This window comes from Bufo gargarizans, chromosome 1 (assembly GCF_014858855.1).
Source record: "Bufo gargarizans isolate SCDJY-AF-19 chromosome 1, ASM1485885v1, whole genome shotgun sequence".
NCBI lineage: Eukaryota > Metazoa > Chordata > Amphibia > Anura > Bufonidae > Bufo > Bufo gargarizans.
This window is the reverse complement of record NC_058080.1, coordinates 286,021,791-286,048,232: the sequence shown is the minus strand read 5'-3', so window position 1 is coordinate 286,048,232 and position 26,442 is coordinate 286,021,791.

Here is a 26,442-nt window from a genome sequence, read left to right as displayed (position 1 = left end):
CACACCAAATGCTTCAAATAACTTCTTTATTAACTTTTCTTCATATATAACACTGCCGCCTCCGCAGCAGATAGTCCATGTACATAACACATGTTAAAAAGATATCACAAAATGGCGGTATGCATAAGATGGTGGTTCAACTGTTCAATTTTGTCATTCAACATAAAATGGTGGATATATTTCTTTCTTGAGTATCTGTACTCTCACTTTAAGTTATTTAAGCACTTTATGACCTTTCTGAGAGGTATATCTGAGGTCTAACTAATAGTTCACTTGCAGTATGCAGTTAGCAGTGACTATTTGCAGATTGGTTGAGTATGATCTGGTATGGTTGTATGCAATATGCTTGTATGGTATTTGTAGTAGTTTACAGTTTGCAACTGTAGCTTGCAATTTGCAATTTGTATTTGAATTTTGCAATTGAATTTGTATGGTTGCAATTGGTTGAACTATAAGTAAACACATATATATCTAGTTCAGTATACAGTTCTAAACACAACATTAACAATATGAACATTATATAACTGTTTTAAATACCTATATTGGCCTCTTGTTCCCATAAAACTCAGCTCTCAGTGGAGTGAATGTATTTTCAGCACCTGTCTCTGGTGAATAATGATTCTAGCAGCAGGAGCTGGGGGAATTCTAAGACAGGCTGTGTGTGAGGCTGGCTGTGATTGGTGAAAACTCTTGCTGTGTGAGAAGCTGGCTGTGATTGGTCTAGACTTCTGCCCGGCAACAACAGATTAACACTATGCTTTCTGTTATTTCCGCTGTATCACTGGGTTTACCTTACATTACAAAATTAATCTTAAAGGCATATTATCGTTTTCTGCTTCTCTGAACACAAAATATAACAGTTACATGGCATCCAAAACATGATGTCACAGTAAATAACTCTGCTTTTGTCTCTAACACATAAACATAGGAACTGTATTAAGGCTATTGGCAGGTTAAGCTGTATACACATATAAGCTATACTAGCAACCTAGGACAGGTCTTAGCTGGCCAGCTACACCACTGAAAGGCAAATAATACTTTTTTTGCCACTAATACATGCAGAAAAAGGCTTTGGAACATATAACTGCACAGCTGAACGGCAAATACCGGTAATACTTTGTTTTGCCACTAATACATGCCAAAAAAGGCTTTACAACATATAACTGCACAGCACAAGGGCTAATAAGACATATAAATATTTCCTAGTAATATACCCTGTTAATGGCTGTATCACACAGCACTTGCGCCCCAATAACAAGAAAGGTTTGCTGGAATTACAGAGGTATTATCTATTGCAAACCTGAAATGAGCAGCAGTATGATGGCAATTTGGATCCACAGTCAGTGCTGCAAGGTGTAATAGGATTGTTCCTATTACCCAGACTGTAAACTCCACTAGTGAACCCTGTTCTGCTTCAATACTGTGGAATAATTCCTCCCTATCCTTTCTCTACACTTCTAATGATCTTTCCCTGAACTTCTATTCAGCAAAATAAAAGTGTTCAAGTCTTTCCACACACTTTCCCTAGCGCCTGCTAACATCTCTCCCTGCACTAAGTACACTGGAAAATGGCTGAATCCAAGACGGCTGAGGCTATTTATAGGGCTGTGACATCACAGGGCTGGCTGGCTGCTGATTGGCTGCATGCATGGCATTGTGGGTGATTCCTCATTCCCAGAGTTCTCTGCTCCATGTCCTAACATGTGCAGCAGCCATTTTAGGAAAAAATTTGATTCGTTACCACGAAGCGTCAGGAAATTTTGATTCAGTGCGAATCTAATTTTTCCTGAAATTCGGATCGAATTCCACTTCGTCAACTTCGATTTGCTCATCTCTAATGTTAATGTTTATATTAGGTACAGAATATATGCCATGGCCCAGAAAAGATTAAAAGGGGTTTTCTAGGAGCATTAAAATTAGCTTATTCAGACCGCCATATTTTGTGAGTCTGCACAAACTAGACTGGACAGAACATGGTTGCACCATTTCGCAAGCAAGTTCAGTCAGTTTTGTCTCTGATTGCCTTAAGTTGTTCAGTTTTTTTTCCACACGGGTTCAATCCGCTGAAGGTTTACAAACAACATCTCCTAGCAACCATTAGTGAAAAATGCATTGCCCCCGGACTACATCCGGATTACATCACTGGATTATTACACTGAAGCCCCAATCACTTTTATGGGGCCAGGGCTGCGTGAAAAACGCAGAATTTAGGACAGCTGCTTGCTTTTCTGTCCAGCATTAGAACACAACCAAATGGAAGGGTATCCATTCTGGTGCATTCCATTCAGTTAAGTTTTCTCCCCATTAACAATGAGGGGGAACGAAAGTGAAGCGTTTTCCTCCGGTATTGAGATCCTATAACCGATCTCAATAGCAGAAAGGAAAACCGCAGATAGTAGTAGTCTTAGATGTCTGGTCTAATATTGTTGTCTTATCTGGCCAGTTATGAGAAGTCTTTATAGTTTGGCTTACCACAAAAATTAATGGTGCAGTTCTACACCGCGACATCATCTATGACTGTATGGTTCGACTCCTGCTCAGTATTAGAAAAGGTGAGACTGCAGCGCATCATCCAAACAGCGGAAAGGATAATTGGCTGTAGCTTACCATCCCTGCAGGATCTTCACGCTAGCAGGTGCAGAAAGAGAGCGGCGATGATTGCCCCAGGCCCCTCTCACCCTGCTCACTCCATCTTCCAGCCTAAGCTTCAGGAGTGAGATACCGTTCAGTGGCTACTAAAACTTCCAGGCACAGGAACAGCTTTTTCCCTCAGGCAGTTGCCTTGCTTAAAGGGACACTGACAGGCCCAATAAGCATATTTAGCTATCTATATGACTGCACAGGTCTTCTAATGTGTATTAAAATCATATAAGTATCCCCCCTGTCCACCTTATAAATACAGTAAACTGATGTTTTATAACCTGATAGAATCGTCTTCTTTCTGCCCAAGGGGCGGCGTTTCAGTTCACTTGCGCCCAGCCAGCCTCGCCCCCAACTGTCGTTTTGAAGCGCCGCCCAGCTCATCAATATTCACTTCGCTGGCGGCTTCTGCTGTCCCCGACGTTCCGAGATCCCGCGCATGCCCAGTAGAAAGCTATGGGATCTCGGAACGTTGGGGACAGCAGAAGCCGCCCAGCGAAGTAAATATTGATGAGCTGGGCGGCGCTTCAAAGCGGCAGTTGGGGCGATTCTACCAGGTTATAAAACTTCAGTTTACTGTATTTATAAGGTGGACAGGGGGTATACTTATATGACTTTAATACACATTAGAAGACCTGTGCTGTCACATATATAGCTAAAAATGCTTATTGGGCCTGTCAGTGTCCCTTTAATGCAGAACCACGCTAAAGCTGCTATGACATGAAAGCATTACAGCATAGAACTGAAAACGAACACTGCTCCCTGTTTATTGCCACTAAAACTCACATACTGTCCTTGTCCTGCACTATCTCTACTGTCTGTCCTTGTACTTTTTTGTTTGTGTCTGTCAAATTCCTTGTAAGTGCAAACTTATTTGGCCAAATAAATTGATTCTGATTCTGATTCTGAAACGTCTGCCATTCTTGCCTGTAACTGAGTCTGACCCGTGCACAACTCTTTTGTATAGTCTGCAAGGTGAGGACATTATGTATAGGACCTGTGTAGGTCAGGTATATGACAAAGACACACTGACTGATAGGGACCTTAGATTGTGAGCCACACTGGGGACAGTTGGATGCTAATGTCTGAAAAGTGCTGCGGAATATAGTAGCGCTATATAAGTGTGTATAATAAATAAATAAATAGATATAATAAGTGGGGGGGGGGGTGCAAGTTGTAGAATGTGCCTAGGGCAACAAAATACCTTGTCAGCGGAGCCAGGGACACCATCGGAGCAGTAACTATGCTTACAGAAGCCTGGCTGCAAGGAAGCAAGGGCCGGCTCCCAGCTGCCACCAGCCTCTGTTATCAGGTGCTGGACTGCAGCACTGGAACCCATATTCTTACTTTGGTGAAAGGGGCAGCACTAGACCTTGTGCAGCCAGCCAGTCGCAGGGGGAACACGTGAGGTTACCGGTGGACCGATGAGGGGTCAAATGGTATAACACACAGTTTACTCACGGTTAGCAGATAGCCTCCCTGGGCTGGCAGCACAGTGTTAAGGTAGACAGCACAAAATCCTCCATGGAACGCTCTGTGGTAGGAAGCATCAGCCAAGATGGTGGTTGAGGTGCCCTTGATGTTAGGGGTGCTTAGGGTGCTTGTTGCGGCTGAGTCTTTTGATGGTTTTTGTCGTGACACCAGTACCGTTAATGGTGGTACAACCATAGGTAGTAATAATGAGGTAGATAGTGGTAAGATGCAACTCACAACTTTTACTTTGGATGTCTTTCAGTTGCAGTAGTACAATTATGCAGTCTTTAGATGATACAGAGACAATACTGCAAATCCACTGTTTAAGGCTTGTCAGGTTTTTGGTGGGTTTTGGAGCAGTGGGTTAGGTGTACCTGGTTCCTTTAGATGCCTTGGATCCTATTCCTTGTCTTTCCCTACAAGCTAAATATTTGTAGACAGGAATATTCAACTGTCCCTTAGAAGGTTGGTGTGGCTGCCTGAAGATAATAACCCTCCACCATCCATAGGTGTCTGTGGCCCTTAATAATGGCTCTTATCACCGATGAATTCCTAGGAATGCTTGTTTCTTTTCCAGGGAGGCAAACTCTTCTCCTACTGCTCAGGGATGCAAGTCTATAGTCCAGCTACAGAAGGAAAACGCTCTTCTGCGCCTAAACATCTGAGTAAACACCTTGTAGCAGAGTTGGCTCCTCTCACTAATCTGTGTTGTGAAGTCTTCACTCTATCTTTCCTCCCACTAACATGATTTGACTACCTCAGATCTGCTCACTTCTGAACTACATCCTCTCATGTCACCCACTCTCAACTCCCTCCTGGTCTCAACTGACTAACTAGGCCTAACCTGAAAATATATAAGACCTAAACTTTATCCCCATCTAGTGGCGGGATGTATAAATTGCACCTAATAGGCCTGTTAACAGGGATTTTGCAGTTACACAAATGCAAAATTATACATGACAACCTAGTGCTTAAAATAAAGTAAAAAGTGCTTTTAAGCAGTGCCCACACACACGTAGTGGGACGCTGCACTTGCAGGGCTTGTTCTTTTCTCCAAAGTATATTTTAAGGACACCAAATGAACACACAGCCTTCCCTCTCCTCTTTGCAGTGTGACAGCCCATGTGTGAGGAGACGGTGGAGACTTCTGCCAGAGGAACCCAGGCAGCAGCAGGAGATAATAGAAACACTGCACCTCCTGACCTCCTATGTTACTGTGCCTCAAGTACATATAAAGTTATGTGACACCTCTCCCCCCCCCCCCCTCTTATGTGTAGCATTTCCAATTTTCCCAGCCAAGGATTATTGACCCCTTAGTGACCACCCATAGGTGTTTTTACGTCGGTCACTGAGGGGCCATGGGCGGCCCAGTCTAAGCGCTGCATGGGTCCCGCGTGCAGCGGGGAGAGCGGACCTGGCTTTCACATGAGTGCCGATCCGGGCTTTACATGCCACAGGCAATGGCGCCCGCCGCATGTTAAGTGCTGACAGAGGGAGCGGACTCCCTCCGTCTCCCATCGGCACCCGGCAAATGCGATCGTGGGGGGCCGATGTGTTTGAAATCTACCTGGCATCTGTTGTAGGCCCTGATCCCGGCTGTTCCAGCAGGCTGCATCTCTCTGGCGCAGCCTGCTGGTCAATGTTAGAATAGCATTGCTATTAAAATGCAATGCACTATACAGGGAGTGCAGAATTATTAGGCAAATGAGTATTTTGACCACATCATCCTCTTTATGCATGTTGTCTTACCCCAAGCTGTATAGGCTCGAAAGCCTACTACCAATTAAGCATATTAGGTGATGTGCATCTCTGTAATGAGAAGGGGTGTGGTCTAATGACATCAACACCCTATATCAGGTGTGCATAATTATTAGGCAACTTCCTTTCCTTTGGCAAAATGGGTCAAAAGAAGGACTTGACAGGCTCAGAAAAGTCAAAAATAGTGAGATATCTTGCAGAGGGATGCAGCACTCTTAAAATTGCAAAGCTTCTGAAGCGTGATCATCGAACAATCAAGCGTTTCATTCAAAATAGTCAACAGGGTCGCAAGAAGCGTGTGGAAAAACCAAGGCGCAAAATAACTGCCCATGAACTGAGAAAAGTCAAGCGTGCAGCTGCCAAGATGCCACTTGCCACCAGTTTGGCCATATTTCAGAGCTGCAACATCACTGGAGTGCCCAAAAGCACAAGGTGTGCAATACTCAGAGACATGGCCAAGGTAAGAAAGGCTGAAAGACGACCACCACTGAACAAGACACAAAAGCTGAAACGTCAAGACTGGGCCAAGAAATATCTCAAGACTGATTTTTCTAAGGTTTTATGGACTTGAGAGTGAGTGAGTCTTGGTGGGCCAGATGGATGGGCCCGTGGCTGGATTGGTAAAGGGCAGAGAGCTCCAGTCTGACTCAGACACCAGCAAGGTGGAGGTGGAGTACTGGTTTGGGCTGGTATCATCAAAGATGAGCTTGTGGGGCCTTTTCGGGTTGAGGATGGAGTCAAGCTCAACTCCCAGTCCTACTGCCAGTTTCTGGAAGACACCTTCTTCAAGCAGTGGTACAGGAAGAACTCTGCATCCTTCAAGAAAAACATGATTTTCATGAAGGACAATGCTCCATCACACGCGTCCAAGTACTCCACAGCGTGGCTGGCAAGAAAGGGTATAAAAGAGGAAAATCTAATTACATGGCCTCCTTGTTCACCTGATCTGAACCCCATTGAGAACCTGTGGTCCATCATCAAATGTGAGATTTACAAGGAGGGAAAACAGTACACCTCTCTGAACAGTGTCTGGGAGGCTGTGGTTGCTGCTGCACGCAATGTTGATGGTGAACAGATCAAAACACTGACAGAATCCATGGATGACAGGCTTTTGAGTGTCCTTGCAAAGAAAGGTGGCTATATTGGTCACTGATTTGTTTTTGTTTTGTTTTTGAATGTCAGAAATGTATATTTGTGAATGTTGAGATGTTATATTGGTTTCACTGGTAAAAAAAAATAATTGAAATGGGTATATATTTGTTTTTTGTTAAGTTGCCTAATAATTATGCACAGTAATAGTCACCTGCACACACAGATATCCCCCTAAAATAGCTAAAACTAAAAACAAACTAAAAACTACTTCCAAGCATATTCAGCTTTGATATTAATGAGTTTTTTGGGTTCATTGAGAACATGGTTGTTGTTCAATAATAAAATTAATCCTCAAAAATACAACTTGCCTAATAATTCTGCACTCCCTGTAGGGATAATGCACTGCATTTTAAAATAAATCAAAATACTGTCTGTTAAGTGGTAAAAAAAAAAAAAAAAAAAAAAAAAACCCCAACACATTAATTAAATCAAAAAATCCATAAAAAATACGCTTTTCAATGAAAAAAATTGCAAAAAAAAATCTCCCCCATATGATTGGTATTGCCACGTCTGTAATGACCCAGACTACATAAATATCACAAATTATCCCCTACGGTGAACACGGTAAAAAAAAAAAAAAAAAAAAAAAAAAGAATGGCAAGTTTATTCTTAGTTGCCACCAAAAAAAGTAATGAATTTACTCAAAAATGATACCAATGAAAAATACAAGTCATCCCGCAAAAATCAAGCCCTCACACAACTCCATAGGAAAAAAAAAATAATGTTATGGGTCTTGGGAAGCGGCAATGCAAAAGCATTTTTTTCTTGCAAAAAAAAAAAATATATGGTATCGCTGTAATCGTACTGACCCAGAGAATAAAGATATTATGTTATTTATACCGAAAAAATTAACGCTGTAAAATTTATAACGTAAAAACGCAGTGGCAGTTTAGCTTTTTTTCCCATCTCTCCCCCAGAAAGAGTTAATAAAAGTTATTCAGAAAGTTATGCATACCCCAAAATGGAGCCTTTAAAAACTACAACTTGTCCCGCAAGCTATATAGATGGAAAAATAAAAAAGTTATAGCTCTTGGAACCCGACGATGAAAAAAAGAAGAAAAATGCTTGGTCATAAAGGCCCAAACAGGCTTGGTCACTAAGGGGTTAAAGGGCTGCACAGAGTGCGCACCATTCTACAATTAGCTCAGCTACTCTTGCATCAGGATAAATAAGATGGAGCCTCTTCTCCCAATGTCAGCCTTGAGAACACAACTTGGATTGGTCACTCTCTCTGGACGGATAGAATCAGTGCTGTGGAACTTAACCAGAGGCAGGTACCTGTGACATCACAGACAGCCGGTATTCTCTTATATAAAGTACCCGAGTGTGACATGTTGCTCTGTTTGTGTGTTTATTCGATTCGTTAAAAAAGGTGCCCAGGAGGCGAATCAATGCTCTCTTTTTTTATGGGGAAATCACTGGTAGCCCTATATACCCCTGCATTTACACACTGCTTATTTTATCAACTGTCCCCCATAATAGTGACCTCCTAAGCATCCTGCCCCCTTAACATTAAGCTCCACAGCACCCTGACCCCTTAACTGTGACCTCCACAGCGGCCCACCCCCTTACCTCTGACCTCCACAGCTCCCTGCCCCCTTAACAGTGACCTCCACAGCTCCCTGCCCCCTTAACAGTGACCTCCACAGCTCCCTGCCCCCTTAACAGTGACCTCCACAGCTCCCTGCCCCCTTAACAGTGACCTCCACAGCTCCCTGCCCCCTTAACAGTGACCTCCACAGCTCCCTGTCCCCTTAACAGTGACCTCCACAGCTCCCTGCCCCCTTAACAGTGACCTCCACAGCTCCCTGCCCCCTTAACTGTGACCTCCACAGCGGCCCACCCCCTTACCTGTGACCTCCATAGTTCTCTGCCCCCTTAACAGTGACCTCCACAGCTCCCTGCCCCCTTAACAGTGACCTCCCCAGCTCCCTGCCCCCTTAATGACCTCCACAGTATCCTGTCCCCTTAACTGTGACCTTCACAGCGTGCTGCCCCTTCCCAGGCACCCAATATACCTATGTGTCAAATTTGGGGTCCAGCAGTACAGGCGTCTGGATGCCTATAAAGATGGACAGACAGACATTGATTTTTATTATATAGATGAGTACCTACATATTTAATTATACATGGTCCAGTACCCACAGATTTAAAAAAATATATATATATAGTTGTGTGGTAGGACACATTACATACATGGTGGATGTGCCCTGTTGTCCAGTTGTTTATCAGATCAGTCCTGATGTGCTATGTAGAAAGTCAGGCCATTATGAATTGATAGACACCAGGCATTCTTTTAGAATCATTTTGTCCAATGAGCAGCCCTACTGATTGGGCAAATCAATTCTGACAGCCCTACTGATTGGGCAAATCAATTCTGACAGCCCTACTGATTGGGCAAATCGGTCCTGTAGAATCTTTTCAATGATGCACCCCATGCCTATGTCTAATCAAACGTCTCTCTTCTACTGAATATTACACTGCTACCTGCTATATGGTAAGCACCTTATTCCCATGACGCCTTTTATTGTCATATCTCCTATTTCCTTCTACCTTGTATGACCTATTGTCACAGCACTCCAAAGTGAACAGGATACAAGTAAAACAATTGTAATACTTTGTCACAGATATCATTCCATAAATTGTAGATTATATGGGGCAATAAACATTCACAAGAGGACATTCTGGCCGTTGTGGGTCTTGTCATCTGTATCACTGTGAGATAAAGGACAAGTAACTAAGCCACTATAACAAATAGGTGGGACAATATGGCATCACACAATAAAGAATACAGTCACTCAAAATAATCTTAAACAAATCCCAAAGAATAAAAGTATATAGTGGAAAAACCGGCACTCTACATCTATCAATAATGCTAGGGAGGCAGTATGTGGGATAGTAAAATATGTATTTATTTTTGTAAGGGTACGTTTTTTAGGAATGGGAAATAAAGAGGTAAAGGTTCTAAAAATGTGGAGGTCCAAAGGATGAGGTTCTCATAAATAAAAATAGCAATAAGAATGATGTTTTGCCATATACAGCGTTTGCAGATGCACAATACCAGAGATATGTCAAAAAATATACCAAAAAATAACAGGAGTAACAAAAAATAGCAGATATATGCAGAGTGGAGGTGTGGCACTGCAGTAATTATCTAATAGCGGTTTTCACCTTCCGTGGGTACAGTGAATGGTTGTGTCCATTTATTTGTAGTCCATAAAAATTGTCTATCTGTACCTACGGTCTTGGTCACATAGGAGGTATATAATATATGGATAGAGCGATGAGAAAAATAGAAAGGATAAAAATATATAAAAAATGAAAAATGTAAAAATATAAAAATATGTAGTAGGTCAGTCGGGTGCTGTACTTAGTGTGGCGTCCCACACATTAAGGGAACTGCACCCTGACTGTTTACCTTTCTTTGCGAGGTGTCCTGGTTGTAGGAGCAGCCTTGCTGCGCTCTGCGGTGTTTGTTTTTCCCGGTCTTCTCGGCGTGCCACGTGGATATGACGTCACTTCTTCGGTGTCTCACGTGTCTTAGCCGGACTTGGTTTTAAGTTTTTTCGTTGGTGGTCTTTTCAATCCGGAGGATTCAGATGGGATTCGTTGCTCGGAAGCGCTTCCAAGGTGAGGTTATTGGCAGGTTTTCAGAGGGAGGTCACCAGACGCGTTTCGAAGGACTACGCTGCCTTCTTCATCAGTGGTAGCCCTCTGACTGCCGTTGTACTGCCTTTTATGCTGCTGGTGGATCTTTCAAAGACCTGGACTGGATCTTATTTTGTATGGTCCGGACTTTTGGATGTGGTGGTTCCATCGAAAATCTGGATAGGTACTGATTGGATATCTTCTTTTGTTTGCTATTTTCTGTGTGTGTGTGTTTGTGCTATTGTTGGTAATGTGATGTGTTTTGTTTTGATTCTTTGTTGATTAGTGGTTTCTGACTTAATTCTGCGGTTTTTCTCACAGTGTCTGTGTTTTCTGCGGTACCGCTGCGGCTTCTACTGATTGTGCATTTTTGTATTCTTGTATTTTTGTATTCGGGCCTGCTTTGGGACCTTAGTGTGTATTTTTTCTAGTGAGTTGTTCTTTATTAATTAATGGTCTTTAATGTGTTCTGGATTCTGTGCTTTTGATCTTTCTTGCGGTATTTTGCCCGCGTTGTGTTTTTATTTTTATTGGGAAATTTAATATCTAAGATGTCTTGTATTGTTTTTGTTATCCTACGGTATTGCTATGTGTTAGTGCGTGTGGTGATTATAACTATGTGTTGTAATAGGTGTTGGCGGGGGGATTAGTAACAGGTGAGGTGGGTGATTGGGGTAGTGCGTTCCGTTCTGGGTGTTGGTGGGGGAAATAATTATTTGGGGAGGTTTGCTCGTTTTACTCAATTATGGTCCAGGATTTGGGTGCGGTTTTTGGGATTCATTACTCAGATTTATATGGTGTAATCCTGTGGTGCCCTTGCGTTTCTGTGGTGCGTTTTTTTCAGCAATATGTTTAGAGGGATTTGAGGGATTGGGGGATAATTGGTGTCCATGGGACCTAGTGTGATTTTTGTGTTTGTGTTTTACCTACAATATTGCTGTATTTTTACGTGATGCGTTTCTGGGGAGTGTTTTGTGGGGTGGTGATATCTAATGGGGGGTGCAGTGTATTGTGTGTTGACAGGGGTGTGTTAGGTGGTGGTGTTAGGGTAGTGTGTTATGTGATGAGTGCTGGTGGAGGAATTGGGCTCCTTATTAGTGCTACATGTGTTGTCTAATGTGGTTGTGCTCATACTTCCTCAATTTTTGATTCAAGGTTTAGATGCGGTTTTTGGGATCCAGTTTTTTTATATATTATTTATTATTATGTGTTCCATTGGTCATGTGTGTTTGGGATTGCTGTTATGGAGTCTGGGGGTCCATGTTGGGGTCTCTTATGGTGTTGCTGTATTTGTTGATCCAATTATAGGGCTCAGTCTTGGGTTGTGTAATTTTTGTTGGCTGTTTTTGCATTTGAGATGGTGGGTTTCTCAGTCTTTTTTGGTAGTGCTTGGTGTGAGATTTCTTTCTTTTTCTGCTATTTTGTTGTGTTGGTGGGGTGGCGGCCACGTATCAAGTGTCGGTAGGGGTGCTGGTAGACAGCCGGACGCCTACCGCAAGTCAATTTGGGGGCAGCCACTCTGGGGATGGTTTATAGGAACCCAAATAGTTCAAAGTCAGCGTTTAGGCCTCCTGGTATGATTGTGTTGAACTCAAAGATGAATTTTGATTCAGTGCGGGACATCTTGGCTATGTGGTTTCCTCCTCTCCAGTCTATTTTTACATTTTCCAGTGCTGCAAAGGATAGTCCTGATGGGTCTTGTTTGTGGTGTGTTTTGAAGTGTTTGGAGAGTGAGTGGGTTTCAAGGCCTTTTTTGATGTTGTTTATGTGTTCTGATATTCGTTTTTTTAGGGTTCTTTTTGTTCTACCGATGTACTGTTTTTTGCAGGGGCAGGTGATGATATAATTAAATTTGTGCTGCTGCAGGTGAGGAATTCTTTTATTTCGTATTCTAGGGTTGTGGTTGTGGATTGTACTCTTTCAGTTTTTTTCTGGAATGAGGTGATTTTACAATTAGAGCATTGATTACATCTATAGAATCCTTTGAGTTTTTGCCATGTGTTTATTGTTAAATTGTGTTTTTTGTGTGGTAGTTTGACAGACGGCGCAATTTTCAGGCTTAGGTTTGGGGCCTTTGTGTATATAATGTGGGGTTTTGTGGAGATGGAGGCGCCTATCGTTTTGTCCTTTTGAATGTGGTGCCAATGAGTGTTGATGATTTTTTCAATATTTTTGTGTTGTGTGCTGAAGGGTAATATAAGCTTTGGGGTTTCATTTGTTTGTATTTGTGTCTTTGTTTTTTTCTCGGGATTATAATTGAAAAAAGAGGTTCTATCTAATTTTCTTACCTTTGTGAGGGATGTCTCGATTTTAGTTGGGGGGTATTCTTTTTCAATGAATTGTGCTTTTAGGGTCTCAGCCTCTTTTTCAAATATGTCGTCTTTGGTACAATTGCGTCTCAGACGTCTGAATTGGCTCTCGGGTATATTATTGAGCCATCTTGGGAGGTGGCAGCTCGAGTAAAGGATGAAACTGTTTTTTGCTGTTGGTTTATGAAAGGTGCAGCATGTGAGTTTATTGTCTTCTACTTTGATATTTAGATCCAGGAATTCTATTTCAGTTTTGTTTATATTGGCTGTGAATTGTAGGTTTATTTGGTTATCATTTATTTCTTCCAGGAATTTTTTTAGGTCGATTTCACTTCTCTGCCAGATGAAGACTACATCGTCAATGTAGCGTTTCCATAGCACCAGATCCGTCCCCAGCCGATGCTTTATGTGATCATCCTCCCATTGTGACATGAAGAGGTTTGCATAGCTAGGGGCGAATCTGGTGCCCATGGCTGTACCCCTGATTTGTAGGTAGTAGGTGGAGTCAAAGGAGAAGTAGTTGTGTCCTAGGATTAATTCGACCCCTTCGGCTATGTAGCTTATTTGTTCTTTTTGAAATTCGTTACTTTTTTCTAGTTGTATGGTCATTGCTTCAATCCCGTGTTTGTGGTCTATTATTGTGTATAAGGATTGGACGTCTAGAGTGCCTAGGATCCAATTAGGGTTGTACTTTATGTTTTCCATTATTTTGATTATCTGTGTGCTGTCTTTGATATATGTGTTTGTTTTTTTGACAACTGGTTGAAGTAATCTGTCAATGTGTTGTGAGAGATTTGATGTGAATGATCCAATTCCGGAAATTATTGGGCGGCCTGGTGGGTTCTCTAAGCTTTTGTGAACTTTGGGTAAGCAATAAAAGATCGGAAGTCTTTGTTGTGTATTTAGGATAAATTTTGCTTCTTGTTCAAGTAGGAAATTATTGTCTAGTCCTTTCTGGCAATACTCTTTTAATATTTGGCCATATGAATTGATGGGATCTTTGTTGAGTTTTTGATATGTGGTATTATCTGATAATAGTCTGAGGCATTCCGTTTCATATTGCACTTTGTCTAGAACTACGGTTGCTCCTCCCTTGTCTGCAGGGCGGATAATAATGTCTTTCTGTATTTGTAATTGTTTGATTGCATGGATTTCTTGATTAGATAGGTTATTTCTGATTTTTTTATGTTTTAATCGTCTGATGTCAGATTCTACGCATTTTCTAAATGTGGCAATTTCTTGGCTGATTTCTTGTCTGGGGAATTTGGTTGATTTGGGTTTTAATTCTGTGTGTTTGTGGGTTGTGGCTATTGTCATGTTTGATGTGATGGGATTCTTCATAAAATATTTTTTTAGACAAAGTTTTCTGATGAATTTCTCTATTCCAATAAATGTGTGGAATTTGTCTATTTTTGTGGTTGGGGCAAATTTCAATCCTTTGTTTAGGAGGTTCAGTTGTGGTGGGGTCAAATTTTTTGTACTGAGGTTTATTACTGTTTTATTGTCATTTTTTGTTGTTGGTTCTTCTAGTGTCTGTTGGGGTATCTTCTTTTTTCGTTGTCCTCTCCGTGTCTTACTCTTTCTTCTTGTGTCTGTTTGTGGTGTTGTCTCCGTGGGTTCTCTTGTCTGTAATTGTGGTTCGTGTGTTGGTGTTGTGTTTGTGGGGATTTGTAGTATTGTCGCGGTGTGTGTTCTTGGTGGTGATATTCTGGTTTGTTTCTCAGATTGTATTGGTGTGCAAAGAGAGAGGGGGGACATTGTGTTCTGGATGGGGAGGGGTGTGTTGTCTTCCTGGTTCGTGGTCTGTGGTGGGGGGGGGGTTTTGTCTAAAAAATGCTCATTGGATAGGATTTCGAATCGGTTGGTGGTTGGAATATTATAGGTTGGTTGTATTATTACTGGTTCGTTCTGATCTGATTGTCTGTTTCTTTCTTGTGGTGGCTTTTTTGTGGTATGGGTATTATCAAATGTGTATCTGAGTTTTTTTATTTTTCTGTCCATGATTTCTTGTTCTAATTTATCTAAGCTTTTGCAGAGTCTATCTTGCCATGTGTTGTACTCTTCATCTTTTGGCATTTGTTCTATTGTTTCCTTTATATTTGTGATTTTTTCAGTGGTTTCGTTTAATATTTGAGTTCTTCTCTTTATGATCATTTGTGTAAGGTTGGTGGATTGGATCATCAGAAAGGTTTCCCATTCTTTGGTAAATTCTGCATTGCAGAGGTCTTGTGCTGGGAGTTTTATTAGTTGTAAGCCTTTGGGAATTTTATTGTGTTTAATACAATATTCTAGGGATTTGATTTCCCAATTTTGGCGGAGTTGTTTATGGAGTAGAGATTCTAATTCTCTAAAAATTTCGGTGGTGGATCTGTCTTTGCTTATTTCAATATTTCCTGTTTCAAATGTAAATTGTTCTGCTCTGAGTCTCTTGCCCTCAGCATAATTCCAGATGTCCATTGTAAAGGGTCTGGGAGCGGCACCAATGTGGGTGATTGTAAATTTAAGGAGAGAAGGTAGGTTATTGGTGGCTCACCTGGTCAGTACAATGTGTAGGTGCTCTGGTTCTGGACTGATTCACCCAATCAGGAGGCGGTTTATAACAATAAAAGTATATAGTGGAAAAACCGGCACTCTACATCTATCAATAATGCTAGGGAGGCAGTATGTGGGATAGTAAAATATGTATTTATTTTTGTAAGGGTACGTTTTAGGAGTGGGAAATAAAGAGGTAGAGGTTCTAAAAATGTGGAGGTCCAAAGATTGTGGTTCTCATAAATAAAAATAACAATAAGAATGATGTTTTGCCATATACAGCGTTTGCAAATGTACAATACCAGAGATATGTCAAAAAAATATACCAAAAAATAACAGGAGTAGCAAAAATAGCAAATATATGCAGAGTGGAGGTGTGGCACTGCAGTAATTATCTAATAGCGGTTTTCACCTTCCGTGGGTACAGTGAGTGGTTGTGTCCATTTGTATGTAGTCCATAAAAATTGTCTGTCTGTACCTACGGTCTTGGTCACATAGGAGGTATATGGATAGAGCGGTGAGAAAAATAAAAATAAAAAGGATAAAAATATATATAAAATACCAGTTGTCAAAAAAACAAACACATATATCAAAGACAGCACACAGATAATCAAAATAATGGAAAACATAAAGTACAACCCTAATTGGATCCTAGGCACTCTAGACGTCCAATCCTTATACACAATAATAGACCACAAACACGGGATTGAAGCAATGACCATACAACTAGAAAAAAGTAACGAATTTCAAAAAGAACAAATAAGCTACATAGCCGAAGGGGTCGAATTAATCCTAGGACACAACTACTTCTCCTTTGACTCCACCTACTACCTACAAATCAGGGGTACAGCCATGGGCACCAGATTCGCCCCTAGCTATGCAAACCTCTTCATGTCACAATGGGAGGATGATCACATAAAGCATCGGCTGGGGACGGATCTGGTGCTATGGAAACGCTACATTGACGATGTAGTCTTCATCTGGCAGAGAAGTGAAATCGACCTAAAAAAATTCCTGGAAGAAATAAATGATAACCAAATAAACCTACAATTCACAGCCAATATAAACAAAACTGAAATAGAATTCCTGGATCTAAATATCAAAGTAGAAGACAATAAACTCACATGCTGCACCTTTCATAAACCAACAGCAAAAAACAGTTTCATCCTTTACTCGAGCTGCCACCTCCCAAGATGGCTCAATAATATACCCGAGAGCCAATTCAGACGTCTGAGACGCAATTGTACCAAAGACGACATATTTGAAAAAGAGGCTGAGACCCTAAAAGCACAATTCATTGAAAAAGAATACCCCCAACTAAAATCGAGACATCCCTCACAAAGGTAAGAAAATTAGATAGAACCTCTTTTTTCAATTATAATCCCGAGAAAAAAACAAAGACACAAATACAAACAAATGAAACCCCAAAGCTTATATTACCCTTCAGCACACAACACAAAAATATTGAAAAAATCATCAACACTCATTGGCACCACATTCAAAAGGACAAAACGATAGGCGCCTCCATCTCCACAAAACCCCACATTATATACACAAAGGCCCCAAACCTAAGCCTGAAAATTGCGCCGTCTGTCAAACTACCACACAAAAAACACAATTTAACAATAAACACATGGCAAAAACTCAAAGGATTCTATAGATGTAATCAATGCTCTAATTGTAAAATCACCTCATTCCAGAAAAAAACTGAAAGAGTACAATCCACAACCACAACCCTAGAATACGAAATAAAAGAATTCCTCACCTGCAGCAGCACAAATTTAATTTATATCATCACCTGCCCCTGCAAAAAACAGTACATCGGTAGAACAAAAAGAACCCTAAAAAAACGAATATCAGAACACATAAACAACATCAAAAAAGGCCTTGAAACCCACTCACTCTCCAAACACTTCAAAACACACCACAAACAAGACCCATCAGGACTATCCTTTGCAGCACTGGAAAATGTAAAAATAGACTGGAGAGGAGGAAACCACATAGCCAAGATGTCCCGCACTGAATCAAAATTCATCTTTGAGTTCAATACAATCATACCAGGAGGCCTAAACGCTGACTTCGAACTATTTGGGTTCTTATAAACCATCCCCAGAGTGGCTGCCCCCAAATTGACTAGCGGTAGGCGTCCGGCTGTCTACCAGCACCCCTACCGACACTTGATACGTGGCCGCCACCCCACCAACACAACAAAATAGCACAGAAAGAAGGAAATCCCACACCAAAAAAGATTGTGAAACCCACCATCTCAAATGTAAAAACATCCAACAAAAATTATACAACCCAAGACTGAACCCTACAATTGGATTAACAAACACAGCAACACCATAAGAGACCCCAACATGGACCCCCAGACTACATAACAGCAATCCCAAACACACATGACCAATGGAACACACAATTTATATAACAAAATTGGATCCCAAAAACCGCATCCAAACCCTGAATCAAAAATTGAGGAATTATGAGCACAATCACATTAGACAACACATGTAGCAATAACAAGGAGCCCAACCCCTCCACCAGCACTCATCACATAACACACTACCCTAACACCACCACCTAACACACCCCTGTCAACACACAATACACTGCACCCCCCATTAGATACCACCACCCCACAAAACACTCCCCAGAAACGCATCACGTAAAAATACAGCAATATTGTAGGTAAAACACAAACACAAAAATCACACTAGGTCCCATGGACACCAATTATCCCCCAATCCCTCAAATCCCTCTAAACATATTGCTGAAAAAAACGCACCACAGAAGCGCAAGGGCACCACAGGATTACACCATATAAATCTGAGTAATGAATCCCAAAAACCGCACCCAAATCCTGGACCATAATTGAGTAAAACGAGCAAACCTCCCCAAATAATTATTTCCCCCACCAACACCCAGAACGGAACGCACTACCCCAATCACCCACCTCACCTGTTACTAATCCCCCCGCCAACACCTATTACAACACATAGTTATAATCACCACACGCACTAACACATAGCAATACCGTAGGATAACAAAAACAATACAAGACATCTTAGATATTAAATTTCCCAATAAAAATAAAAACACAACGCGGGCAAAATACCGCAAGAAAGATCAAAAGCACAGAATCCAGAACACATTAAAGACCATTAATTAATAAAGAACAACTCACTAGAAAAAATACACACTAAGGTCCCAAAGCAGGCCCGAATACAAAAATACAAGAATACAAAAATGCACAATCAGTAGAAGCCGCAGCGGTACCGCAGAAAACACAGACACTGTGAGAAAAACCGCAGAATTAAGTCAGAAACCACTAATCAACAAAGAATCAAAACAAAACACATCACATTACCAACAATAGCACAAACACACACACACAGAAAATAGCAAACAAAAGAAGATATCCAATCAGTACCTATCCAGATTTTCGATGGAACCACCACATCCAAAAGTCCGGACCATACAAAATAAGATCCAGTCCAGGTCTTTGAAAGATCCACCAGCAGCATAAAAGGCAGTACAACGGCAGTCAGAGGGCTACCACTGATGAAGAAGGCAGCGTAGTCCTTCGAAACGCATGGTGACCTCCCTCTGAAAACCTGCCAATAACCTCACCTTGGAAGCGCTTCCGAGCAACGAATCCCATCTGAATCCTCCGGATTGAAAAGACCACCAACGAAAAAACTTAAAACCAAGTCCGGCTAAGACACTTGAGACACCGAAGAAGTGACGTCATATCCACGTGGCACGCCGAGAAGACCGGGAAAAACAAACACCGCAGAGCGCAGCAAGGCTGCTCCTACAACCAGGACACCTCGCAAAGAAAGGTAAACAGTCAGGGTGCAGTTCCCTTAATGTGTGGGACGCCACACTAAGTACAGCACCCGACTGACCTACTACATATTTTTATATTTTTACATTTTTCATTTTTTATATATTTTTATCCTTTCTATTTTTCTCACCGCTCTATCCATATATTATATACCTCCTATGTGACCAAGACCGTAGGTACAGATAGACAATTTTTATGGACTACAAATAAATGGACACAACCATTCACTGTACCCACGGAAGGTGAAAACCGCTATTAGATAATTACTGCAGTGCCACACCTCCACTCTGCATATATCTGCTATTTTTTGTTACTCCTGTTATTTTTTGGTATATTTTTTGACATATCTCTGGTATTGTGCATCTGCAAACGCTGTATATGGCAAAACATCATTCTTATTGCTATTTTTATTTATGAGAACCTCATCCTTTGGACCTCCACATTTTTAGAACCTTTACCTCTTTATTTCCCATTCCTAAAAAACGTACCCTTACAAAAATAAATACATATTTTACTATCCCACATACTGCCTCCCTAGCATTATTGATAGATGTAGAGTGCCGGTTTTTCCACTATATACTTTTATTGTTATAAACCTCCTCCTGATTGGGTGAATCAGTCCAGAACCAGAGCACCTACACATTGTACTGACCAGGTGAGCCACCAAATCCCAAAGAATGTTCATATACGCATAGCAAACTTTTACAAATTGTATCCATAAGTAATGATGGTGATGTGAAATGTCTTCATACAACCACAGGAGGGCACTGTTCCACAGCATAAAATTACCATGAAAGCTACTTTACAGGCTCTGTATTGAAATAAGTATATGCAGAGGGAAGCTGCAGTATAGAGCTGAGGAGCTTATCAGTTGTATAAAGTGCATCAAAAGGGGCATAGATGTACATGACGAGAACATGGTTTTACCACTTTACGGATCTCTATTCAAATCACTAGTGGAGTAATGTGTGCAATTGTGGGCAACTATGTGCAAGTAAGACATAGCAGAGCTTGAGCGGGTACAAAGGTGCAGAACTAAAGTAATAAATGGGTGGACTGTAGTACCCAGAAAGATTATGAAAAATAGGGTTATTTAGTTTAGAAAAACAGACGACTGAGGCGAGATGTAATAATTGGGTATACAGGAGTGCACATAGAAATCATTGGGCCCCATAGCAAGAATCTTAATTGGGCCCCCATGACGTGCCCCCTCCAACTATCCACCCCTAGCCCCTCCCACTACCTGCCTTGGCTATGCTGGAACAGAGTACCGGAATCTGTTCTCAAGTGTGCACCTAGCCTTACCTGATAAACCAAGTCCACTGCCTTTTATATAGTGTGCAATTCTTCCCCCATGTACTGTGCCAGCTGCTGCTTATTATATAGTGTGCCATGAACTGTGCCTGCTGCTATTTCACTTCTCCACCAATATTATTGTCTTTATTGAGTGTGCCTCTTAAGCTACCTGTCACCATGGCAGATTGCAGTCCGGGCCTAGGGCATAAGAGGAGAGAGCTAAAAACCCCAGCATGTCCAAAGTGTTATTAAGAGCCTCAGTTGAAATTACATAGAGAGGGATATAATAGGACAGAACTACAACTCCCACCTTTCTTAGGATGTTATTATGGGTTATGCCAGGACACCAGTAACCTCTCCTTCATGCACAGCACAGGATCTCCACCTCCTCACATCGACGTCCCACAGGTCTTTCATCCTTTCTCTGTACTGGTCACAAGATGATGACATCATCAAAGGTATTCCTAATCCCATCTTCTCCTCTACAATGGTACCTCTAGAAGTCTAATTAGGGGGTGGAACTTTCATCCACAGCTAGGCCCCCATTCCCAAACTGCCACATAGCAGCTGTGTGGTCTGCCTCCATTGGAGATATGCCGCTACGTACTTAAATATATTGGGGGTACAGACATCAGCATAGAAAATAATTCTTTACTGTAAGATCAGTGAGACTATGGAACTCTCTGCCTGAGGAGGTGGTGATGGTTAATTCACTAAAAGAGTTCAAGAGGTTCCTGGATGTATGTCTGGCGTGTAATAATATTACATGTTATAGTTACTAAAATTCTGGAGAAGGGTTGCTGATCCAGGGAGTTATTTGGGTTGACGTATTTAGAATCAGGATTTTTCCCATAATCCATAAAATGAGGAAAATTGGCTATTTTGCCTTTTTCTGGATCAACTTTACAGTATAATGGCCTTAATTTGATAGACATGTATTTTTCCAGAAAAATATGTTACTTTATATGTAAAATAAGAACATACGAGGAGCTGTCTTTGCATTGAAAAATTGAATCAGTCGGGAGTTTGATGTCTGCTAGTAATAAAATGTGTAGCAACATCATGAAATACTTGTAGTGCATGTGCAGTGCATTTGTGGTACAATAACGTCACCTAAGTTTGTATACTTGCATGAGCTGAATCAGGAGACACCCCATTCTTACAGCAGAAACCTAAGGGGTATTGTATTGCTCGCACTGGACTATAAGACACACCTAGGATTTGGAAGAGGAATTGGAAGAGGAAAATAAGAAAAAATATATATTTTCCATCACACCTCAGAGCAGACCACCAAATCAGACCCCCATTCTTCATCAGACCCCAAAATCAGACCCCCAAGGTCCATCAACCTCAGTCAGACCCCTCAACCTCCATCAGACCCCCGATCCTCCATAAGTCTCAGTTCAGACCCCCCAGCCTCTATTAGCCTCAGATCAGCTCCACACAGGCTTGGACTGGCCCACAGAGGTACAGGGGAATCCCTTGGTGGGCCCTTGAGCAAGGTGGGCCCCTAGTCTCCCACCCCCGACACAAGTGGCACATAACACAGTAGACTTACTGCACTACATACATATATTTAATGTGCAGCACCTCAACCAGTCTATGTTCATATAAAAAACTTGTTAAATGATTTATTATATTTGAATGTATCCATATGCTGGGCCCCCAAAATAAATTTTACTGGTGGGCCCTAGGTACCCCAGTCCGACACTGGCTCTACATCAGACCCTCAAGCCCCATCAGACTCAGATAAGACCCCCAATCAGATCCACTCAGCCACAGATCACACACTCCCAACCCCCATCAGCCTTCAGATCAGACATTAAAAAAAAAAAATTAAATGTCCCCCAGAGGTCTTGTATGACCTTATGGAGGATGAAAAGTGTAAAATAAAATAAAAAGTGTTAAAATAAAAAAAATTTAAAAAAGGTTTCACATATAAAATAAAAAGAAATTCCAAGTAAGGAATAAAAAAAAAAGTTAAAAATAGAAAAAATAAAATAAAATACACATATTTGGTATTGACGCATCCGTGACGGTCGGCTCTATAAATATTTCACATGATCCACACAGTCCGATAAACACCATAAAAAAAAACGGTGTAAAAAAAAGCTATTTTTGTCACCTTACATCACAAAAAGTGCAACACCAAGTGATCAAAAAGGCGTATGTCCCACAACATGGTACCAATAAAACCGTAACCTCATTCCACAAAAAATGAGCCCCTACATAAGGAAATCGCTCAAAAAATAAAAAAAACTATAGCTCTCAGAACATGGACACATTAAAACATCATTTTTTTTGTTTCAAAAATGCTATTATTGTGTTAAAGTGAAATAAATTTTAAAAAAGTATACATATTAGGTATCGCCGCGTCCGAAACGATCTGCTCTATAAAAATGTCAGGTGAACGCTGAAACAATCTGCTCTATAAAAATGTCAGGTGAACGCTGTAAAAATAAATAAATAAAAACTGTGCTAAAACAACAAATTTTTTGGTCACCTTGCCCCATAAAGTGTTATAATGAATGATCAAAAAATCATTTGTACCTAAATATAGTAGCAATAAAACTGGCATCTTAGCCCCTAGTTTCCAAAATGGGGTCACTTTTTGGGAGTTTCTACTGTAAGGGTGCATCAGGGGGGCTTCAAATGGAACATGGCATCTAAAAACCAGTTCAGCAAAATCTGCCTTCCAAAAACCATGTGGCGTTCCTTTCCTTCTGCGCCCTGCTGCGTGCCCATACAGCAGTTTATGACCACATGTGGGGTGTTTCTGTAAACTGCAGAATCAGGGTAATAAATATAGAGTTTTGTTTGGCTGTTAACCCTCGATGTGTTAAAGATTTTTTTTTTATTAAAATCTGTCAAAAGTGAAATTTAAAAATGTAATTCTTGTGGAACGCCTAAAGGGTTAACAAAGTTTGTAAAATCAGTTTTAAGTAACTTGAGGGGTGTAGTTTCTACAATGGGGTCATTTATAGGGGTGTCTACTACGTAAGCCCCACAAAGTGACTTCAGACCTGAACTGGTCCTTAAAAAGTGGGTTTTGGCAATTTTCTTAAAATTGCTTCTAAAATTCTAAGCCTTCTAACGTCCTAAAAAAATAAAATATGCCAACATAAAGTATACATATGGGGAATGTTAAGTAATACATTTTTTTTTGAAGTATCACTTTCTGTTTTAAAAGCAGAGAAATATAAATTTGAAAATTGCAAATTTTTCTAAATTTTGGGTAAATATAAGAGTTCAATGTAAATTTTTCCAATACGTTGCCTGGATGGTTCTAATTGCAGCGAGTCCTAAAGTGAAGTGGATCCTTATTCACAAAAACCAGTGCATATATAAAAGGGGCCGCTCAAAACTCCAAACCAATAGGACTGATATACGTCTTCCACCAACTTCCAGCAAGCACACATTAGCTTTGTTAGGCGTTTCTTTCCATTAGCATCCTGTGAGATTTTAGAGAAGACACGCACATAGTGAAGCACTGCAACAACCAGCCGTTCCTCCTCTCGATATTATACTCACAAGTGTATAAGTAGAATATGCGCCTCAAAAGAAAGCCGACCAGTAGGTCCTCTGCACGGTTTTTCTCGTTGTGCCTCCTACATATAACTCAATATTGCTCCCATAGTGAAAATCCGTGAGGGGTCTAGGACCGGTGACTAAAAATGTGTGGTTAGCTACAGCCGACGTCACCTCCCTGTATACCATAATCCCTAAAGACCTGGGACTTAGAGCCATTAGCGAAATACTGGAACAGGACCCAGATATGTTACCATCACAAGGAGAATTCATCCTGAAGTGTACAGAGTATTGTCTTAGCCATAACTACTTCTGGTTTAAGGGGGACTTCTTCCTACAGCTTCGCCCCCAGTTTTGCTAATATTTTTATGGCCGCTTGGGAAAAGGTAATAGTGTGGCAAAGATACATAGACGATTGCCTATTGGTTTGGGAAGGAGAAAAAATAGGATTAGAAAATTTTCTGGAGTCCCTAAATAATAATGATTGGAATAATTAATTTACCATTAATTTTAGATCTAACCATCTATATAGAAGGGGAATATTTTAAAACTAAAACCTTCTTCAAAGGTACGAACGTTAACGGCTATATTGATATTAATAGTTGTCACTACAGACCTTGGTTGGAGAACATCCCAAAGGGACAACTAAAACGAAATAGACGCAATTTTTCAGAGCCAGCAATATATAGAGAACAGAGTCGCATTATACAGGATCGATTTAAAGAGAAACGGTATGATGAGCAACAATTGATTAAATGTAGCCAAGAAGTAGAAGTGAAAACAGAAAAGACAGAGAAAATTGCACATAAAAGAAGGACTTTCAATTTTCCTTCTTGACACAGTATTCTGTGCTAGCAGGATTATTTTTAAAAAATGCAGTAAAAAAGAACTGGGCCACGTTAAAGAATGATCCAGTTATAGGTAGATTAATACCGGACCGCCTAGATGTGATTTTTAGAAAAGTCCCGAACCTACAGAACCACTTAGTGCACAGTGCGGTAGCACCAAAAGAACGAAAGAATAGTCAAAATAGGTTCCTCTGGTGTGAGTTTTGTTTACCCTGTAAAAAGCGTAGCAAAGAAGAAAAAAAAGGTAAGACAGGTAACTACTGTACACTCTAATAAAAGAGATAGAAATCTAAAGATTGTGGGTGACATTACATGTGAGTCCTCGGGTGTAGACTACATGCTGGAGTGCCCATGTGGCCTCCAGTACGTCGGCCGCACCATGAGGAAATTAAAAATCTGAATACAAGAACACATTAGAAATATTAAAAAGGGAATAGAAACCCATGGACTTCCGTTACATTTCAAAATTGCCAATAATAAAAATCTGAAGGGTCTGACTTACATTGGAGTAGAATGAGTGCAGGCTAACTGGCGAGGTGGCGATACTATAAAAAAGATTGATCGAACTGAAGTAAAATGGAGATGGGTACAAACCTTTGAGATGGGTACATTACAACCGCATGGTCTGAACATGGAGTTGGACCTGAAACCCTGTCTCATAGATTGGAACACACCCAGCCAGCCACACCAACTCAACATTGGGAACACATGTGTGAGAGGGAGAAACTGAATCGGAGTGAGTGCTATATCTTTTGGTAGAGTATTATTTGTTTTATCTGCTTCTGAAGAATTTTTAAGTTTATGCCCTGGTCCCTGTTATTTTGGGAATTAGAGAAAAACTGAGGTACATCAGAATATATCAGATGAAAGAAAAGGATATTGAGAAGGATTTAGGACTGGTGGATGGAGTGAACTTGGGGATTTAAGGATTGTGGGAATGTTTGGAAGCCATGAAGCCATTTGGAGCGAAACCCGGGTCGGGCAGGACCTTTGATTTTACTGTTGTGCATTTTATTCTATTTAAATGTGAGTATAATAAACCATATTTCTGAATTTTAAAATATGGATTTTCACTATGGGAGCAATATTAATCATCTGTAGGAGGCACAACAAGAAAAAAGGTGAAATATATTGACTCAAATTTATCACTGTCATGAAGTACAATGTGTCACGAGAAAACAATCTCAGAATGGCTTGGACAAGTAAAGTGACACATTTGCAAAATTAGGCCTAGTCAGGAAGGGGGCAAATGGCCCGGATGTGAAGTGGTTAAAAGACCAGACAGGACCGCGTGTGTGCCCTAATGGCACTCTAGGCAAGATGGAGGCTGAAACCTAGAGAGGACACCGATGATCAGGATGCCAGATGGCATGTTAATTACAGCAGTGTCCGTGCCCACCAGGGGCAGCAG